This window comes from Erpetoichthys calabaricus, chromosome 1 (assembly GCF_900747795.2).
Source record: "Erpetoichthys calabaricus chromosome 1, fErpCal1.3, whole genome shotgun sequence".
NCBI classification, from domain to species: domain Eukaryota; kingdom Metazoa; phylum Chordata; class Cladistia; order Polypteriformes; family Polypteridae; genus Erpetoichthys; species Erpetoichthys calabaricus.
Window position 1 is genome coordinate 3,408,669 of NC_041394.2, and position 18,779 is coordinate 3,427,447.

General features: G+C 44.7%; 1 long non-coding RNA gene across 1 annotated transcript in view; it reads right to left on the bottom strand.

The window, feature by feature from the left end:
* The window catches only part of LOC127529770 (uncharacterized), a 703,801-nt gene extending 685,506 nt beyond the window's left edge, over positions 1 to 18,295 (bottom strand). The window contains exon 1 of the long non-coding RNA XR_007936375.1: positions 18,252 to 18,295. This is a non-coding gene — a long non-coding RNA (uncharacterized LOC127529770). The remainder of the gene's footprint in view (positions 1 to 18,251) is intronic.
* Between the last annotated feature and the right edge of the window lie 484 nt (positions 18,296 to 18,779).

Sequence of the window (18,779 nt, forward strand, 5' to 3'; positions counted from 1 at the left end):
TAAAAATATTTTTAGTGGGTCAAATAGAAGATACTGTACATTTTTATTATTTTTAATGTCTATTTTGTGATTTATTGTTTTAAAGCTAATCTTTTTCATTTTTTCCAATATACATTATTTATTTATTTAATGAACTAGCTGTGCTACCTGTCTAAGATGGGATGAAGACTAAATAATCAATGAGGACCTCAGCATTAATGTTTGCAGTGCAAATGCGAATGTCTCTGTTATATGTCATTTGGCATAGGCTATGAGAAAGCAGTGTTAATGTTTGTGACGTGCCATCTATTGGAGTGACAAAATGCAATGCATTGTATTACTAAAAATCTTTGTGATGTGCCATCTTTTGGAATAACAGAGACATAGCAAACGGACAGACACACAGGTAGACACACAGACACATATCCTTTTGTTAAGGTGGATTAATTTCTTTGCTACTTTGTCCATTGTTCTGAGAGTAATTTGTATCACCTTGTACCTTATCGTGGTGGAGGGGTTTGCGTGTCCCAATGATCCTAGGAGCTCTGTTGTCCGGGGCTTTATGCCCCTGGTAGGGCCACCCAAGGCAAACTGGTCCTAGGTGAGGGATGAGACAAAGAGTGGTTAAACAAACCTCCTATGATGGAAAACAATTTTGGACGGCGTTTTCCCTTGCCCGGACGCGGGTTACCGGGGCCCCACTCTGGAGCTAGGCCTGGAGGTGGGGCTCGATGGCGAGCGCCTGCACCCATGGGGCTCGGCTGGGCACAGCCCGAAGAGGCAACGTGGGTCCCCCTTTCCCATGGGCTCACCACCTATGGGAGGGGCCAAGGAGGTCGGGTGCAGTGTGAGTTGGGTGGTGGCCGAAGGCGGGGACCTTGGCGGTCCGATCCTCGGCTACAGAAGCTGGCTCTTGGGACATGGAATGTCACCTCTCTGAAGGGGAAGGAGCCTGAGCTAGTGCGCGAAGTTGAGAGGTTCTGGCTAGATATAGTCGGACTCACCACGACGCACAGCTTGGACTCTGGAACCAATCTCCTTGAGAGGGGCTGGACTCTGTACCACTCTGGAGTTGCCCCAGGTGAGAGGCGCCGAGCGGGTGTGGGTATACTTATTGCCCCCCGACTTGGAGCCTGTACATTGGGGTTTACCCCGGTGGACGAGGGGGTAGCCTCCCTTCGCCTTCGGGTGGGGGGACAGGTCCTAACTGTTGTTTGTGCGTATGCAGCGAACAGCAGTTCGGAGTACCCACCCTTTTTGGAGTCCCTGGAGGGGATGCTAGAGGGCATACCTTCTGGGGACTCCCTCGTTCTGCTGGAAGACTTCAATGCTCACGTGGGCAATGACAGTGAGACCTGGAAGGGCGTGATTGGGAGGAATGGCCCCCCCAATCTGAACCCGAGCGGTGTTTTGTTATTGGACTTCTGTGCTCGTCACGGACTGTCCATAACGAACACCATGTTCAAGCATAGGGGTGTTCATATGTGCACTTGGCACCAGGACACCCTAGGCCTCAGTTCGATGATCGACTTTGTGGTTGTGTCGTCGGACTTGCGGCCACATGTCTTGGACACTCGGGTGAAGAGAGGGGCGGAGCTATCAACTGATCACCACCTGGTGGTGAGTTGGCTTTGATGGTAGGGGAGGATGCCGGTCAGGCGTGGTAGGCCCAAACATGTTGTGAGGGTCTGCTGGGAACGTCTGGCAGAGCCCCCTGTCAGAAGTAGCTTCAACTCCCACCTCCAGCAGAACTTCGACCACATCCCGAGGGAGGTGGGGGACATTGAGTCCGAATGGGCCATGTTCCGTGCCTCTATTGTTGAGGCAGCTGACCGGAGCTGTGGCCATAAGGTGGTCGGTGCCTGTCGTGGCGGCAATCCCCGAACCCTTTGGTAGACACCGGCGTTGAAGGATGCCGTCAAGCTGAAGAAGGAGTCCTACCGGTCCCTTTTGTCCTGTGGGACCCTGGAGGCAGCTGATAGGTACCGGCAGGCCAAGCGGAATGCGGCTTTGGTGGTTGCTGAGGCAAAAACTCGGGCGTGGGAGGAGTTTGGGGAGGCCATGGAGAATGACTTTCGGACGGCTTTGAGGAGATTCTGGTCCACCATCCGGCGTCTCAGGAAGGGGAAGCAGTGCAGTGTCAACACTGTATATGGTGGGGATGGTGTGCTGCTGACCTCGACTCGGGACGTTGTGGATCGGTGGGGGGAGTACTTCGAAGACCTACTCAATCCCATTAACATGCCTTCCAATGAGGAAGCAGAGCCTGGGGACTCAGAGGTGTGCTGCCCCATCTCTGGGACTGAGGTCACCGAGGTGGTCAAAAAACTCCTTGGTGGCAGGGCCCCGGGGGGGTGGGGTGGATGAGATACGCCCGGAGTTCCTCAAGGCTCTGGATGTTGTAGGACTGTCTTGGTTGACACGCCTCTGCAACATCGCATGGACATCAGGGACAGTGCCTCTGGATTGGCAGACCGGGGTGGTGGTCCCCCTCTTTAAGAAGGGGGATCGGAGGGTGTGTTCCAACTACAGAGGGATCACACTCCTCAGCCTCCCTGGAAAAGTCTATTCAGGGGTCCTGGAGAGGAGGGTCCGTCGGATAGTCGAGCCTCGGATTCAGGAGGAACAGTGTGGTTTTCGTCCTGGTCGCGGAACAGTGGACCAGCTCTATACCCTTAGCAGGGTCCTGGAGGGTGCATGGGAGTTTGCCCAACCAGTCTACATGTGTTTTGTGGAATTGGAAAAGGCGTTCGACCATGTTCCTCGGGGAATCCTGTGGGGGGTACTCCGAGAGTATGGGGTACTGGCCCCCTTGATAAGGGCTGTTCGGTCCCTGTACGATCGGTGCCAGAGCTTGGTCCGCATTGCCGGCAGTAAGTTGAACCCGTTTCCAGTGAGAGCTGGACTCCGCCAGGGCTGCCCTTTGTCACCAATTCTGTTCATAACTTTTATGAGAATCAGCACCTCCAAATCCGAGACCATGGTCCTCAGCCGGAAAAGGGTGGAGTGCCCTCTCAGGGTTGGTAGCGAGATCCTGCCCCAAGTGGAGGAGTTCAAGTATCTCGGGGTCTTGTTCACGAGTGAGGGAAGAATGGAGCGTGAGATCGACAGGCGGATCGGTGCGGCATCCGCAGTAATGCGGGTGTTGCATCGGTCTGTCGTGGTGAAAAAGGAGCTGAGCCGCAAGGCGAAGCTCTCAATTTACCAGTCGATCTATGTTCCTACCCTCACCTATGGTCATGAGCTATGGGTAGTGACTGAAAGAACGAGATCGCGAATACAAGCGGCTGAAATGAGTTTCCTCCGCAGGGTGTCTGGGCTTTCCCTTAAAGATAGGGTGAGAAGCTCAGTCATCCGGGAGGGGCTCAGAGTAGAGCCGCTGCTCCTCCGCATCGAGAGGAGTCAGATGAGGTGGCTCGGGCATCTGATCAGGATGCCTCCTGGACGCCTCCCTGGTGAGGTGTTCCGGGCACGTCTAACCGGGAGGAGGCCCCGGGGAAGACCCAGGACACGTTGGAGGGACTATGTCTCTCGACTGGCCTGGGAACGCCTCGGGATTCTCCCGAAAGAGCTAGAAGAAGTGGCTGGGGAGAGGGAAGTCTGGGCATCTCTGCTCAAGCTGCTGCCCCCGCGACCCGACCTCGGAAAAGCGGGAGACAATGGATGGATGGATGGATTTGTATCATGGGAATATTGTATCATGAATCTTATATCACAATGTCTAATGTATGGTAATTATTTGCATTATCTCAGGTCTCTTAAGGAAATATGACGAAAAAGAGGACATTGCGCTTATATAGCACTTTTCAAGAAACTCAAAGCAGTTTCCATAGAGAGTGAGGAGCCACTTCAGCCACTACAAAAGTGCAGCCTCCACTTGGATGATGCGATGACAGCCATTTTGCAGTAGTACGCTCACCACAGATTAGGTTTTAGGTGGTGAGGGGGTGAGAGATAGCCAATTACAGAATGGGAATGATCAGAGGGCCAGAATGACCAGGCCATGAGAGATAATTTAGCCAGGAAATCAGGAACACTCCCTACTCTCTATGAAAGATGCCCAGGGATCCTTCATGACCACAGAGACTATGACCTTGGTGTTACGTCTCACTTGACAGAAGACACCAATTTGTACAGCCCTGTGTCCCTGTCACTATGCTGGGGCATTGGAATTCACACACAGACCGCAGGGTAAGCACCCTCTGCTGGCCTCACCATCACCTCTTCCAGCAGCAACCTAAGCTTTTCCTGGATGACCTCCTATCCAAGTACTGGCTGGGCCCAAATACAGTCCTATGAAAAAGTTTGGGACCCCCTCTCAGCCTGCATAATAATTGACTCTCCTTTCAACAAAAGAAGATAACAGTGGTATGTCTTTCATTTCCTATGAACATCTGAGTACTGGGGTGTTTCCTGAACAAAGATTTTTAGTGACGCAGTATTTAGTTGTATGAAATTAAATCAAATGTGATAAACTGGCTGTGCACAAATGTGGGTCCCCTTGTTATTGTGCTGATTTGAATGCCTGTCACTGCTCAATGCTGATTACTTACAACACCAAATTGGTTGGATTAGCTCAATAAGCCTTGAACTTCATAGAGAGGTGTGTCCAATCATGAGATATAAAGGTATTTAAGATGGTCAATAGCAAGTTGTGCTTCCTTCCCTTTGACTCTCCTCTGAAGAGTGACAGCATGGGATCCTCAAAGCAACTCTCAAAAGATCAGAAAACAAAGATTGTTCAGTCTCCTGGTTTAGGGGAAGGCCACAAAAGCTATCTCAGAGGTTTATCAGTTTCAACTGTAAGGAATGTCATCAGGAAATGGAAGGCCACAGGCACAGTTGCTGTTAAACCCAGCAGGTCTGGCAGGCCAAGACAAATACAGGAGCGGTATATGCGCGGGATTGTGAGAATGGTTACAGACAACCCACAGATCACCTCCAAAGACCTGCAAGAACATCTTGCTGCAGATGGTGTATCTGTACATCATTCTACAATTCAGCGCAATTTGCACAAAGAACATCTGTACGGTAGGGTGATGAGAGAGAAGCCCTTTCTGCACTTATGCCACAACCAGAGTTGCTTGTTGTATGCCAGTGCTCATTTAGACAAGCCAGATTCATTTTGGAACAAAGTGCTTTGGACTGATGAGACAAAAATTGAGTTATTTGGTCAGAACAAAAAGCGCTTTGCATGGCGGAAGAAGAACACTGCATTCCAAGAAAACACCTGCTACCTACTGTCAAATTTGGTGGCGGTTCCATCATGCTGTGGGGCTGTGTGGCTAGTTCAGGGACTGGGGCCCTTGTTAAAGTCGAGGGTCGGATGAATTCAACCCAATATCAACAAATTCTTCAGGATAATGTTCAATCATCAGTCAAAGTTGAAGTTACACAAGGGTTGGATATTCCAACAAGACAATGACCCAAAACACAGTTGGAAATCTACAAAGGCATTCATGCAGAGGGAGAAGTACAATGTTCTGGAATGGCCGTCACAGTCCCCTGACTTCTATGGGATGATTTCAAGCAGGCTGTCCATGCTTGGCAGCCATCAAATTTAACTGAACTGGAGAGATTTTGTATGGAGGAATGGACAAAAATACCTCCATCCAGAATCCAGACACTCATCAGAGGCTATAGGAGGACAGCGTCTAGAGGCCAAAAGGAGGCTCAACTAAGTATTGATGTCATATCTCTGTTGGGGTGTCCAAATTTATGCACCTATCTAATTTAGTTATGATGCATATTGCATATTTTCTGTTAATCTAATAAACGTAATGTCACTGCTGAAATCCTACTGTTTCCATAAGGCATGTCATATACTAAAAGGAAGTTGCTACTTTGAAAGCTCAGCCAATGATAAACAAAAATCCAAAGAATTAAGAGGGGTTCCCAAACTTTTTCATATGACTGTATACGTAACCTCAGGTGGATGATCTGTTGTGAAGTTCATGTGTTACGGCTGCTGGCTAATGAAATATGGAGGAGATGGGGTTTTTCTGCATCACTCTGCGCTGTCCATGCAGCAGGGCCGCAGAGAGCTTAAACCACTTGGCACATCCACATAAAAATGACAAGGGTTGAGCTTTCTTGAAGGCTTTTTCTGGACGTACCTTGTTGTAAACTGAAATATATACAAAAGAAACATACAGGTATATACAGGTGGACAACCAAAGACAATAAATAATGGTGTACAAAGCAATACATAGCAGACAGTATACATCAAACAATAAAGCTTTAAAAGACACTTACAAGGTGAGTGATTTCCACGGTCAGATCGAGACAAAGAGAAGCATGGAGACAGAGGTTCAAATTTCTGCGCAACACAACTAACTAGACCCAGGGGTTTATATACCTTAAAGATACGCTTCGGACGTGACTGAAACAAGAGATACAGGGGTGTCTACGTGAGACTCATGGGGTGTATTGTATTTAAATGTTTATTATGGGACCTACAATCTTGACATGAGTTTCATAGACATTTATGACACCACTGTGACTGTGGGACGTGACCGACAGGTGTGTTAATAAATGACAAGACAAAGGGGGAGCACACCTCAACAAATAACAGCTAATAGCATGTGGGGCAGAACAAGGGGGGTTTGCAAAAATGGACCTACTTAATGTGCCTGCAATGGTTGGATTTGTGTAATTTATTAAATAATGAAAAGAAAGAAAAGAATTTTATATAATTAAAACCAATTAACTTCAAACCAATGTGACTTGAGATATTAAGCTTAGTTGGCGACTGTTGTTGTGCCAGCCTGTATATCCAAGCTGGGTCTATTCAATATGTCAAATCAATATGTAAGGGGGGACCAAGAGATTCCTGGAACTTTAAAATAAAAATACAAAGCAGTTCCCTTTCTGTCACCTTCAAAGCACTCTACTCTTCCAATTTTGACTTAGTGTACTTTTTTCTTAGCGTAACAGGGAGCAGTGGTACTCTACAATCGTGTCCTTCAAAGTTTCACACCCTCCCCATTTACAATTTAATTTTATTGTATTATTGTTCCCCCCTCCGCAGTCTTGAACCAAACGGCATTTTATCGCGGCTCTCAAAGTTTCACGTGGCACCTACATAGATTATTGTTCCACTTCTGTTCTGTAGCAGTGCAGTACTGTAGCAACACTACTTATAGAGGACTACAATTCCCAGCAGTCCCTGGAGTCCCACGCCATTGGAGAGCTTCAGCAAGTGGCCACCAGAGCTGCTAAATGAAACAAAAATGGGGTGCTACTTTTACATTTTGTTGCAATGCTTCATCCCACACCTGGATTACAAATATTACCACTCATTGGATGACACTTTTCTTGCATTTATGTTCGTGTTCTTTGCCTGTTTTTAAGTGTGATTAAGTCTGGATTGGAAAAGTCTTCATCTGGGGAACGCCACCAATTACTACAAATCTTCACTTAGACTGATATCACGGTAGGAGAAAACTTTGCATTTCAATCAGGGGGCTGTTCACACGGGGTTTCTTTCCATTCTTCACTATCATCTGCACATGTGGACTGTGTCATGAATGTTTACCATTGATCGTTTTGTGTGTAGTATATAGTTGGGTTTCGGGTGTTCTGTGTTAGCTAATTAATTTTCGCTCTTGGGGTTATTTGGGTGGGTTTCTGCACCAATCCATCATCCATCCATCCATCCAGTATCCAACCCGCTGAATCCGAACACAGGGTCACGGGGGTCTGCTGGAGCCAATCCCAGCCAACACAGGGCACAAGGCAGGAAACAATCCTGGGCAGGGTGCCAACCCACCGCAGGACACACACAAACACACCCACACACCAAGCACACACTAGGGACAATTTAGAATCGCCAATCCACCTAACCTGCATGTCTTTGGAATGTGGGAGGAAACCGGAGCCCCCGGAGTAAACCCACGCAGACACGGGGAGAACATGCAAACTCCACGCAGGGAGGACCCGGGAATCGAACCCAGGTCCCCAGATCTCCCAACTGCGAGGCAGCAGCGCTACCCACTGCGCCACCGTGCCGCCCCACCAATTCATCAATCAATCAATAAAAGTATAATGTGCAGATATTTGAAAATGAACTTAATGAGTACATCAAGAAAAAGCTTTAAATTTCGTGGTAGCATTGGGCAGAAAAGACCCCCAGAGATACTTCTTAGCACATGGTGGTGGAATGACCCTATGGCTAAAAGTGTTCCAAGTGAATGTCTCCTGGAGGGGATTTTTCATGATGGCATCCAATTTTGCCACAATCTTCTTTTCCACAACACCTTCCAGTGTGTCCAGGGCTTGACCTGTGATGGAGCAGGCTGTCCTGGTAAGTTTGTTCAGACATTGTGCTTCTTTTGCACTCACGTTGCTTCCCCAGAAGACTGCAGCATAGAGCACCACACTGGCTACTATGGACTGGTAGAAAATTTCCAGCAGCTTGTTGCCTATATCAAAAGATCTGAGTCTCCTTAGCAAGGTCATTCTGCTCTGGACCTTGTAAGGGACGGCCGGCAGCTCAGCACCGCTGGAACGCCCCGAGGATGGAAGGATGGGGGAAGGAAGCAACCTTTGGACACTGCCTCCCCCAAAGCACTACATGGCAGCTTCCCTACAGCTTAACAGTGCCCCAGACTCCCACAAGGCATCATGGACTTTGGAGTTCGGTATTGCAGCCCTGCTGGGTACCATGGGCACCACCAGGGGACACTGTGGGAAGACCTTGGGACTCTAATTTCTTACATAGCCTGGAAGTTCTATCAATTCATGAGGACGGGAGTCCAGAAGTACTTCCAGGCTAATGAGAAACTCAAGTTCTCCATCTGATCCAGAAGTACTGGCAAGTCACATGGACGGAAGGACAGAAGCACTTCCGGGTCAGACCATATATAAATGACTGCTTAAAACCCAGAAAACGAGCCAGAGTCGGGTGGAGGTGGACAAAGCTTGCTGGGAGGTGTGGAGGAGAAAAGAGAGAAGAATATTGTGATTATTATTGTGTTTATTTACTTACAGTATATTAGTGGTGGCTGTGGTGCTTAGGGGCACTATACAAGAAAAAAAAATTAAAAATAATTTTTGGTGCTTTTAACCTGTGTCCTGCATGTGTCTGTTGGGTTTAAGGGGCAACAGTGACCCCTAGTGTCCACACCCTTCTAGTTCAGTGGCACAGTGTTGTCAGACCAGTCTAGTTTGCTGGTATCTGTAGATCTGCACCACTTCCACGTCCTCACTCTGAATGGTGACTGGTCTTCTTGGCATGCCAGAGGTCTATGATGTTGAGTTGAGTTGCAGGTTATTGTCACTGCACCACAAGACCAAGTCCTCCAAGACTTTCCTATACTCTGACTCAACTCCATTATTAATGCAGCCTATGATGGAGGAGGTATCTGAACATTTCAGTAGATGGCAAGTGCTGGTGTTGTGCTGAGAGGTCTGTTGTGTGGAGGGTGAACAGGAAAAGAGACAGGACAGTTCCCTGAGGTACTCCAGTATTACACTCCACCATTTCTGTCACACGGTCCCTCAGCCTCATAAACTGCTGTCTGTTGGTCAGGTGGTCCATGATCCAGGAAATTGTGGGGACCTCAACATACAAAGCTTCGAATTTGTTCCCCAGTCGATGAGGCAAAATGATGTTAAAGGCACTGGAAAAGTGTTTAAAAATTCAGTGAATTGTTGGGTTCCCCCCTTCATATGGTTGGAAACCTGATATTTGGATTATGAGACACAATTAACTTGAGATTTGTATATGGATGTTTTCTTGTTGTTCACTGTGAATGAAGCTGGGTTCCCATTTAATTCTTTTGCATAAGGAATTTTGTTATTTATGATCTCTATCAAAGCATGAGGCTAACATTTTTTCCTTGGAAAAGGCTGCAAGCAACGTGGGGTGAATAGCAAATACAATTAATAATTTTTGAGTGGAGTATTCCCTGAAAAACTTGCTGGCAACACCATTTTCTGGCAGCAGTAGGAAAATACGTAGCTGTACGTTGCAAACTGAGAAGACAGTTGGCAGGGCGAGGGTCACAATCTCCATCCCACCACTGGTCTGCATCAGAGCTTCATCTGACATTCCAATCCAAGGACCTCTTGTCCATTTCAGTGAAAGTCTTTTGGTTTCTTTTCCTTTACTAAATAAAGAAAAGTGCAAAAAATTTCTGTCATTTCTCCAGTTTTTCTCGACTCATGATGAAACTTTTAATTCCCTCTAGTCAAATTAGAAGAGTCTGCCTTCTCACTTCAGTTCCCAAGAAGGTGTCCAAACAAGTTTTAGAGACAACTAATGCTATGGCTGCTTCATCCTTTTCTCCCCTACTATCACATCTGCTTAACCTCCCGAACAGGAGAATCTGCCTCTTCTTCTTTAATTCACCACTCGGAGCCGACGATTTTTGACCTCACATCATTCTCACGGTTGAATTTTTTTCAATGACTAATTTTACTTGGCTTTTGCTATTTCTGCTCACATTGCACCCGAGCGCCGTTCCGCTCTGCAAGGCCTTTCCTAAAATTTTCATCGGGTTTGACGTGATTGTGGCCACAGCCCTGAGCTCTGATAATGACATTTACAGCGTCAGGCTAACTGCTTTTGACTCGCCGCGGCTTTGGCTGATGGAAATCTCACAAGCACTGTGATGCATTTTCTATCATGTTCTCCCCAACAGAATTTTAAAGGAAAACTTTGAAGGAATTAAAAAGCACAAAGCTTCACTTTTTTTTTTCTCCTCATAATTGCTTCACTGCAATTTTCAGTGGGAAGACAAACTAATTACATTCTTTAAAATGGCATCCCATGGGGCATCCTTGCCTCTGTCTTTTTTATTTAAATTACTTGCTTTAAGCAATTTTGTAAATTAACTTAAAAAAGCAAAATTAACTTAATACTAAATCTGAATTAAAGAGCACTTACATCCATTTAATAATAATAATAATAGTAATAACAATAATAATAATAATACCAACAACAGCAACAATACCACTACTACTATTACTATTAATAATAATAATAATAAAAATAATAATTACACCAACAGCAACATCAATAATACTACTACTACTATAACTAATAATAATAATAATAATAAATAATGATAGCAACAACAATATTACTACTACTACTATTACTAATAATAATATTAATAATAGGGCAGCACGGTGGCGCAGTGGGTAGCGCTGCTGCCTCGCAGTTGGGAGACCTGGGGACCTGGGTTCGCTTCCCGGGTCCTCCCTGCGTGGTGTTTGCATGTTCTCCCCGTGTCTGCGGAACAGAGATGGGGTGCCGAATAGATGGACAAGCTGGGATAACAAGAAGGCCCACCTTTGCCAGGTTGCGTTGGAGATGGTGTTCCTTCATCCAGGTTGCACTATCAGTGAGAAATGAAGAGATTCACACTGATGCACTATGATCGTCCATAGGAAATGACAGAGACAGCTGCATATCATCAGCATAGCACTGACAAGAAAAGTCATGGAACTGGAAGATAGGGCCTAGTGAGGAGGGGTATAGGAAGAAGAGGAGCACCAATCCATATGGCACCCCCATGCTTGCCTTCTCTCCATGCCAGGGTACACAATAGGATCTTCCCAAAAGGTAGAACTCAAATCACTTGATGGCTGTTCCAGTGAGGGAGATGTTGAAAATGTGTGTTTACTCTCTAAAGATAACCTAGGTAGAGAAACACTTATCATGACAGGGCATTTTCATCATGGCATGGGGGGTCACTCAAAACAATAATGTGAATGGGAGAGATTCTGTCACTGTGCTTTAGTTTACCCAGACCACTAGAGGGCAATATATCATAACTCCATAAGGGTGCTGGGGAAGACAATCAATCTCTGGTACACATCTATGGTGAGGGGAACAGTACAAATACCTGCCATCACCTAAGTGAGTTCTCCTGAAACAACACCAGGGATTAATGGCATCATCTGCAACTCTCTAAGTGCTTACTGTGGGCTACTTGAAAGTACTAATGGGCCACAGCTTTAAAGCTATTCTGTTCCTTGGGTTGTTGACCTTGAGAGTCAAGAGGTAGCTGGTGTGGTCTATGACCCAAATGACAAGAGAGACAAAGAAAACATGAATGCTGGAAGGTTTGTATTAGAACATTAGAAAAAAAACCTTGATGGGAACAGGCCATTCAGCCCAACTAAATTTGTCAGTCCTATCCACTTATTTCCTCCAAACGAACTTTGAGATTTGGATGTCCATAAAGTCCTCCTGTCTACACTGTCTACTTTACTACTTGGTACCTTAACCCTTGTGCCTATTGTTGTCATCCAGATGAATAACATGCTAATACCACAATAAATTTTTGGGGTGCCAACCCAGCTGTGCTCGTTTACTTACAGGAAAAATTAAAACAATGTATGATGGGGTTCAATAAGGGGTTAACCAAAGGTTCCAGAATCTTGTGAGAAGGCTGTGGGGCTCCTCTCCTGGGGTCGCTTAAGGCAGAAATGATGCCTCCTTCTGGGCAGTCAGGGATCAGAAGGGGTGATTTTAGTTGTCCTCACCATGCGGTTTCTCTGTGCTGTGGATGAACAAAAAAATAAGGCATTTAGTGATAACGGCCCCTCTTGGCTAGGAGTTTTATCACATACCAGTGAAGAAGTCAGAAGATGACCCTGTGACACACATGCATGACACAACAGTTATCTATGTGAAGAAAAATGTACCAGAATTTGAGCAGGGTTTAAGTTAGGTTATGGTTAGGTTAGGTAGACTATGTGCTTGCAGCAGAAACATACAAAACATAAGACATTGTCACACAGATAAAACAAATCAACAATTGAAAACTAATGTCATCATAAGTACATACACTCATGATCAGTACAAAGAAGAACACCTTTAACAGAACACAAAATAATAATCTATATATATAATTCACTAAGCCGCCGACAAGTAAGACACCCATGGCACACGCAGGATGGAGCCACGCCCACCAACTCTAAGACCATTGGATACGATGACAACTTGCGGAGCCACGCCCACCAACTCGGACTAGATGACTCGGAAAACACAGCGTCATTTGTGTTCGTCTGTGCTAGAGTCCACATACACCTCTGAGCCATGTTGACTGTTCATAGAGGCATGTTTCTCGCGGATGTGAATCGCTGTATGCAGCGTGTAAAACAGTTTGCGAGGGGTATCTCATGGGATCCTTAAAACACTCCTTTAAAACTGAGGTTAAAACACAATGAAGGAAGCAGTTGTTAAAAACAAATAAGCCCTGTGCCTCTTTTTCATTAGCGTCTCACCTGCTTCACTGATGCAGGCCCTGCAACAGTCGAGACGCTCTCTCAGCAGCTGACCTTCTCTGTGCCTGACTCCACTACTGTCAGTCGCCTGATTAAAAATGGCCTTTTGAAGGGGAGCTATGGACCCGCTATACCACAGGAACACGTTGCCTTCGAGCCTGCTCTCGCTCACTCTAACGTACCGGGTTTCTCTCTCTCCTCACTCGCTCGCACACTGCACAGGGGAGAAATGCCCGCAGCACGACTCCACCTGGAAACCATTTCAGCCACACTTCCACACCCCACGCTACGCTGTGAGTGCAATGATTATTTATTTAAAAATGGGCTTTTGAAGGGGAGCTGTGGACCCGCTATACCACAGGATCACCTGTGACATTGCCTTCACATTGTTTTCCTTTTATTTCTGATCCCGTCGAGCAGATCAAACACCCAGGCAAACAACACTGAATAATCAATAGCTGCAACTACTTTGCCCGCCCCAACTCCTCACCTGAGTCAGTTTCGTCTCTGTTCAGCAGTGTTTGCCAAACTCGGTCCTGGTGAACCCCTATGGCTGCAGGGTTTTGTTCCAACCAGATTCCTAATCATTAATGCCGGTGAAACTCATCCGGGATAAGTCGGTTTTTCAAATGCAGCCGTGTAGCAGATTAGTCTAGCAGGATGTAATAATCCGAGATGAATGCGCGCCCCAAAACAGAACTAACTGCTGAGGTTTTGATTGTGGGTATTTAAAGTGCGCCAGAGGAAGTGAGGTAATTATAACCGGAACTGGAAGTAATGTCATGGAGGCCAGGAGGAATTTACCGTAATGGGTCTGCAGTGGTAAAAGAGAAAGGATCAGTGCACCTCGCCACCCCCTGGTCTGGCGTGGAATTGCCTTCCTTCGAACCCTTTAGCTGCCTCTCATATGCACGTTTGTGACACTACCTATCTATCTAGTATTTATGTAAAACAAGTTCCTACAATATTCAACAATAAGATGCTTTGCCAAAGACTTGTAATCTATCCAGATAGTTTGGTACCTTTCTATCTATACTAGACAAAGTGTGTTAGATGGGCTATACCATTCTGTTTGTGCTGATTGGTGTAAAATGTGACTTATAAGGCTTATGCTATGTATCTGTTATCCTATTATCCTATCTACTGTATTATCCTAGCCTTCATACCTAATGCTCTACCATTTTCCTCAGTCTTTTCATAGTGAACTGAAGTGTTTATTTGCAGGTTCCCTCAGATCTGTTGTAATAAAGGGTGTTCATTGGAACCATTGTAATGTTGATTTCAGCTCTTTATATTAAGAATTTTTTCCACGATGCTCTCAACAAGCTAATCTTAAGATTACATGGCAAAAACCTGACTTATGGCAAAAAGTCCCCATGTGCCAAATTTCAAGCCTCTGGACTGAAAAACAAAGCTGTGCATAAAGAACAAATGAACCCAAATTGTGCTTCATAGATATGGTGACTGTGTCCTGTCAATTGCATTTTACTGTTGCTGTATCGTAACACCAAGATAAATTCCTTACAACTCTATTTAATTTATCTATTTATGTTTCACATTAATTAATACAAACAATGTTTGATTGTTAATGCTATAATAGAGCTGGAGAGAGTCAAGTCAGGTCAATTCATTTTTGTGTGGCGCTCTTCACTGTGTACACTGTGACAAGTTTACAGCTAAAGTGCAAATTACAATTTTTTTCTCAAATAGCATGATGTACACATATAAAAACAGAGATTAGGTTATATGTACTGGTAATATATAGTAGAACAGAGCAATTTTAAATTGCTAATCATAAACAGATCCTGCCTATATAAGTCAATTTTTTATAGTTGAAACATAACTAGGTGACAGCAGAAACATGGAAAACAAAACCTCCAGTCAGTGGAATTCCAGGAGAAATACCATCATTAAGTTTAAGTTTGTGGATGACACAACAATGGAGGGCCAAATCAACCATGGGAATGGGAATGGGATGAGTCAGCTTACAGAAATGAAGAATTGGTGGACTGGTGCAAGTGCAACAATCAGTATCTTAATGTGCATAAGATGAAAGAGGTCATTGTTGACTTCAGGAAGGCCCAGGCTGTCCACATTCCACTGCGTATCGAGGGATCTGCGGTGGAGCACCAAATTCCTGTGTGTGCACCTGGCACCTGATCTTACATGGTCAATTACCACCACCACCACCACATCCAATGAGATGCAGCAGTGTCTCCACTTTCATTGCTGAAGAAGGCAAACCCGCTGTCACACACGTGCACATGGGAGCCAGCCACAGGGACCAACAGAAGGTAATTCCATACCCAGCCAGGAGGTGGCAGGGTGCATTCAACCCTCTTATTTTGTCCGCGCAGAACAGACACAGGAAATCCTACCTGCATATGAAGACATCACTTCCGCCTCGGCTCTGAGGATGTCATATCGTATCCCGGCCCCGAGGATGATGTCACTTCCACAAACCTTCTCTATAAAACCACACTTCCTTCCTCTGTTTATCAGTTGTGTTTGGACTCCGTTCTGTACATTGTTGTGCTGAATGCTTTGCCTTATTTTGCAGGCAAGGTCAAGTACATGGGTGTCTGCCCCAAACCTTTGTTTTGTGTCAAGGCTCTTCATTTCACACCGCCTCTTCTCATTCTCGCCGTTCTACAGTTGCACCATTGAGAGCCTTTAGACTTGCTGCATCATTGTCCGGTTTTGGAACTGCAATGTCTCTGACCCTTAATAAGATCCTGCAACAGTAGAAGTAATCATTGGAAGCTCACTGCCTTCCATTAAAGACATCTTTATAAAGCGTTGCATCCGCAAAATGTACTGCATTGTGAAGGACTGTGTGCACCATTTCCACAGTCTCTTTGTCCCACTTCTATCTGGTAGAAGGTAATGCAGCTCCTGAAATGGTTCTGACAGCCTTGTAACAGCTTCTACCCCTTGGTGGTCCAGACTCTGAAGTCTGTGCTGACCTCCTTCCCTCTGATCTGCTCCTAATAGTTTATTTATATGCAATAAATCTGTTACACTTGTTACTACTATTATATTTTATCATTAGTTGTTCTTATGATTGATTGATTGATTTAAAACTATTAATATCTATTCACTTAGGTTGTATTTATTTATAGTATAGTATCATTCCTGACCTTTCCTGTGTTTATGTGCATGTTGCACCGCAGTCCTGGAGAATGTTATTTTGTGCCACTGTATGCTGCAATATGATGTATAGATGGTATGACAATAGAGCCACTTGACTTGACTTAACTTAAGAAAATAACATCTGGAAGGTTGAGAACTAGTAATAGTAGAAAGTCTGACATAGTCACAATTCTGGAGGCCTAGACCTCTCCTGGACATTTCTAATTTGCCGGTGTGATAATAAAGGGTCCAGACATCATAAAAAAGTTTGGGGGCAGCCACCCGTATAATATCCCTGGCTGCAAAAGGCTTTTTAGTAACAGAGATATTCACCAGACTGAGTTCAAAACAGAGCTGATTACATGTGGCAAAGATGGCGGCTTTAAAGGCCCATATAGGAAGTGATGTCATCAAAGGGCCCCCGGAAACGGAAGTGATGTCGTCTGGACAGGAAGTGACATCTTCGGAGGTGCCGGAACCTTGCAGGATTTCCCGGGAAAGGTCTGCAGGGAACTGAGAAAGACCGTCAGTGCACCCCGCAGCCACCTGGTTGAATGTTTTATTACAATTATGTAAGCCCTTTAGCTGCCTCCTACTCGCATGTGTGTGACACCGGGTAGTCTAATCAATCCTTTAGTCCTTGGATATTAAGTCTCTCAGTATTTATGATGTCTTTCCTAATGTATTTTTCCTTAATTTCCACCGGTGTCCCTGAGTATGTTAATATCTACAGATCACACTGCATGTATCTGTGGAAGTGTACAGTAAAGAATGCTATCAAAAATAGAAGAAGCACTCTTGAAAAGTTCTCTAAATGGAGTCTCCTTTCATCTTAAGTAAAAATGTTGTGGTTATCTGAACAAAAAACAGGTTGGTACAACTTCGAAAATTTTGGGGTGCCAGCCTGGTTGTCCCTGTTTAGTTGCATCCATCCATCCATTATCCAACCCGCTATATCCTAACTACGGGGTCACAGGGGTCTGCTGGAGCCAATCCCAGCCAACACAGGGCGCAAGGCAGGAAACAAACCCTGGGCAGTGCGCCAATCCTCCGCAGTTAGTTGCAAGAAATTTAAAGAAAAAGAATGCACAATGGCGGTCAGCAAAGTTTAAACAAAAGAAGTTTGCCTTTTAGCAATCGGACTAGTTTAAAGACTTCTAACAAACGTTATTTTATGTCATTTTAAATTGGTCAAAGTATTCAACGTTGCCTGAGTGTATTTGTAAGAAAGAAAGGAAAGGTTTAGGAGATGTTTAAATGATGACCCTATTAGATCATTTAGTATTTGCATTATTCCAAAATAACAAAGAAACACTGCGATCCACATAATTAGCCCTGGAAGACAAGCTACCTAATAATATTTGTTGAAAATTCTCCTGTTCATTCTCAGGTTATCTACAATGTTCCAGTTGTTACTATTAAATCAATGCCTTCCTTCTCCTACAAGGATATCTAACTCAGAACACCACTATTTTTATTAATTAGAAACCATTTCTTGCTTTAAATAAAATATGTTATTTAATTCCATGATTTGCTAGTGCTCTCATTCTGCTACACCAGACATTTCCAAAATTGTTAACTTTGTTTTAAAGGATGAGAGCATATCTGCGGCCCACTGCCTGTATTTATTAAAATTACTCCTAGGAATGAGGATTAATCCAAAAATGCTGTCTACAATAAGAATTTGTCCTCTGAATAGGACATAAGAAGTATTTATGAAGTATTCTACACTTACTTCCAGCTATGAGTAAGAGCTCATATTAGAACATGAGAACAATCTGGGTTAGAACAGGCCAACAAAGCATGGTCAGTCGTATCCGCATAATTCTTCCAAAATAACATCGAGTCATGCTTTGAAGGTCCCTAAAGTCCTATTGTCTTTCACCCTACTTCCCTACTGGAGTTTTTTTTTGTTTTTTCTGTCCACCCTGGCCATCGGACCTTACTCCTTTCTATGTTAACTAATGTTGTCTTATTTTAATTTCTTATTTGTCTTTTATTCTTCTTTTCTTCATTATGTAAAGCACTTTGAGCTACTTTTTGTATGAAAATGTGCTATATAAATAAATGTTGTTGTTGTTGTTGTACTTGGAAACTTACTCCATGTGTCTGTGGTTTTCTGTGTGAAGAAAAATGTAAAGGTGGAGCGGTAAGTCTGAGGCTAAGGATCTGTGCTGGTATCTGGAAGGTTGCTGCTTCAAATCCTGTTACTGCCAGAAGAGATCCTTCTCCGATGAACAAGACCCTTAACCTGAAAATTGCTCCAGGAGTGCTGTACAATAGTTGACCCTGTGTTCTGACCTCCAAAGATCATGCTAAAAGACAGTTTCCCCTCAGAAATTCCTACAGTGTACCAAATACCAAAAATAACCCCATAATAAAAATAATCATATTTATGTGAAATTTACCCTTGAAAAGAGTCCCAA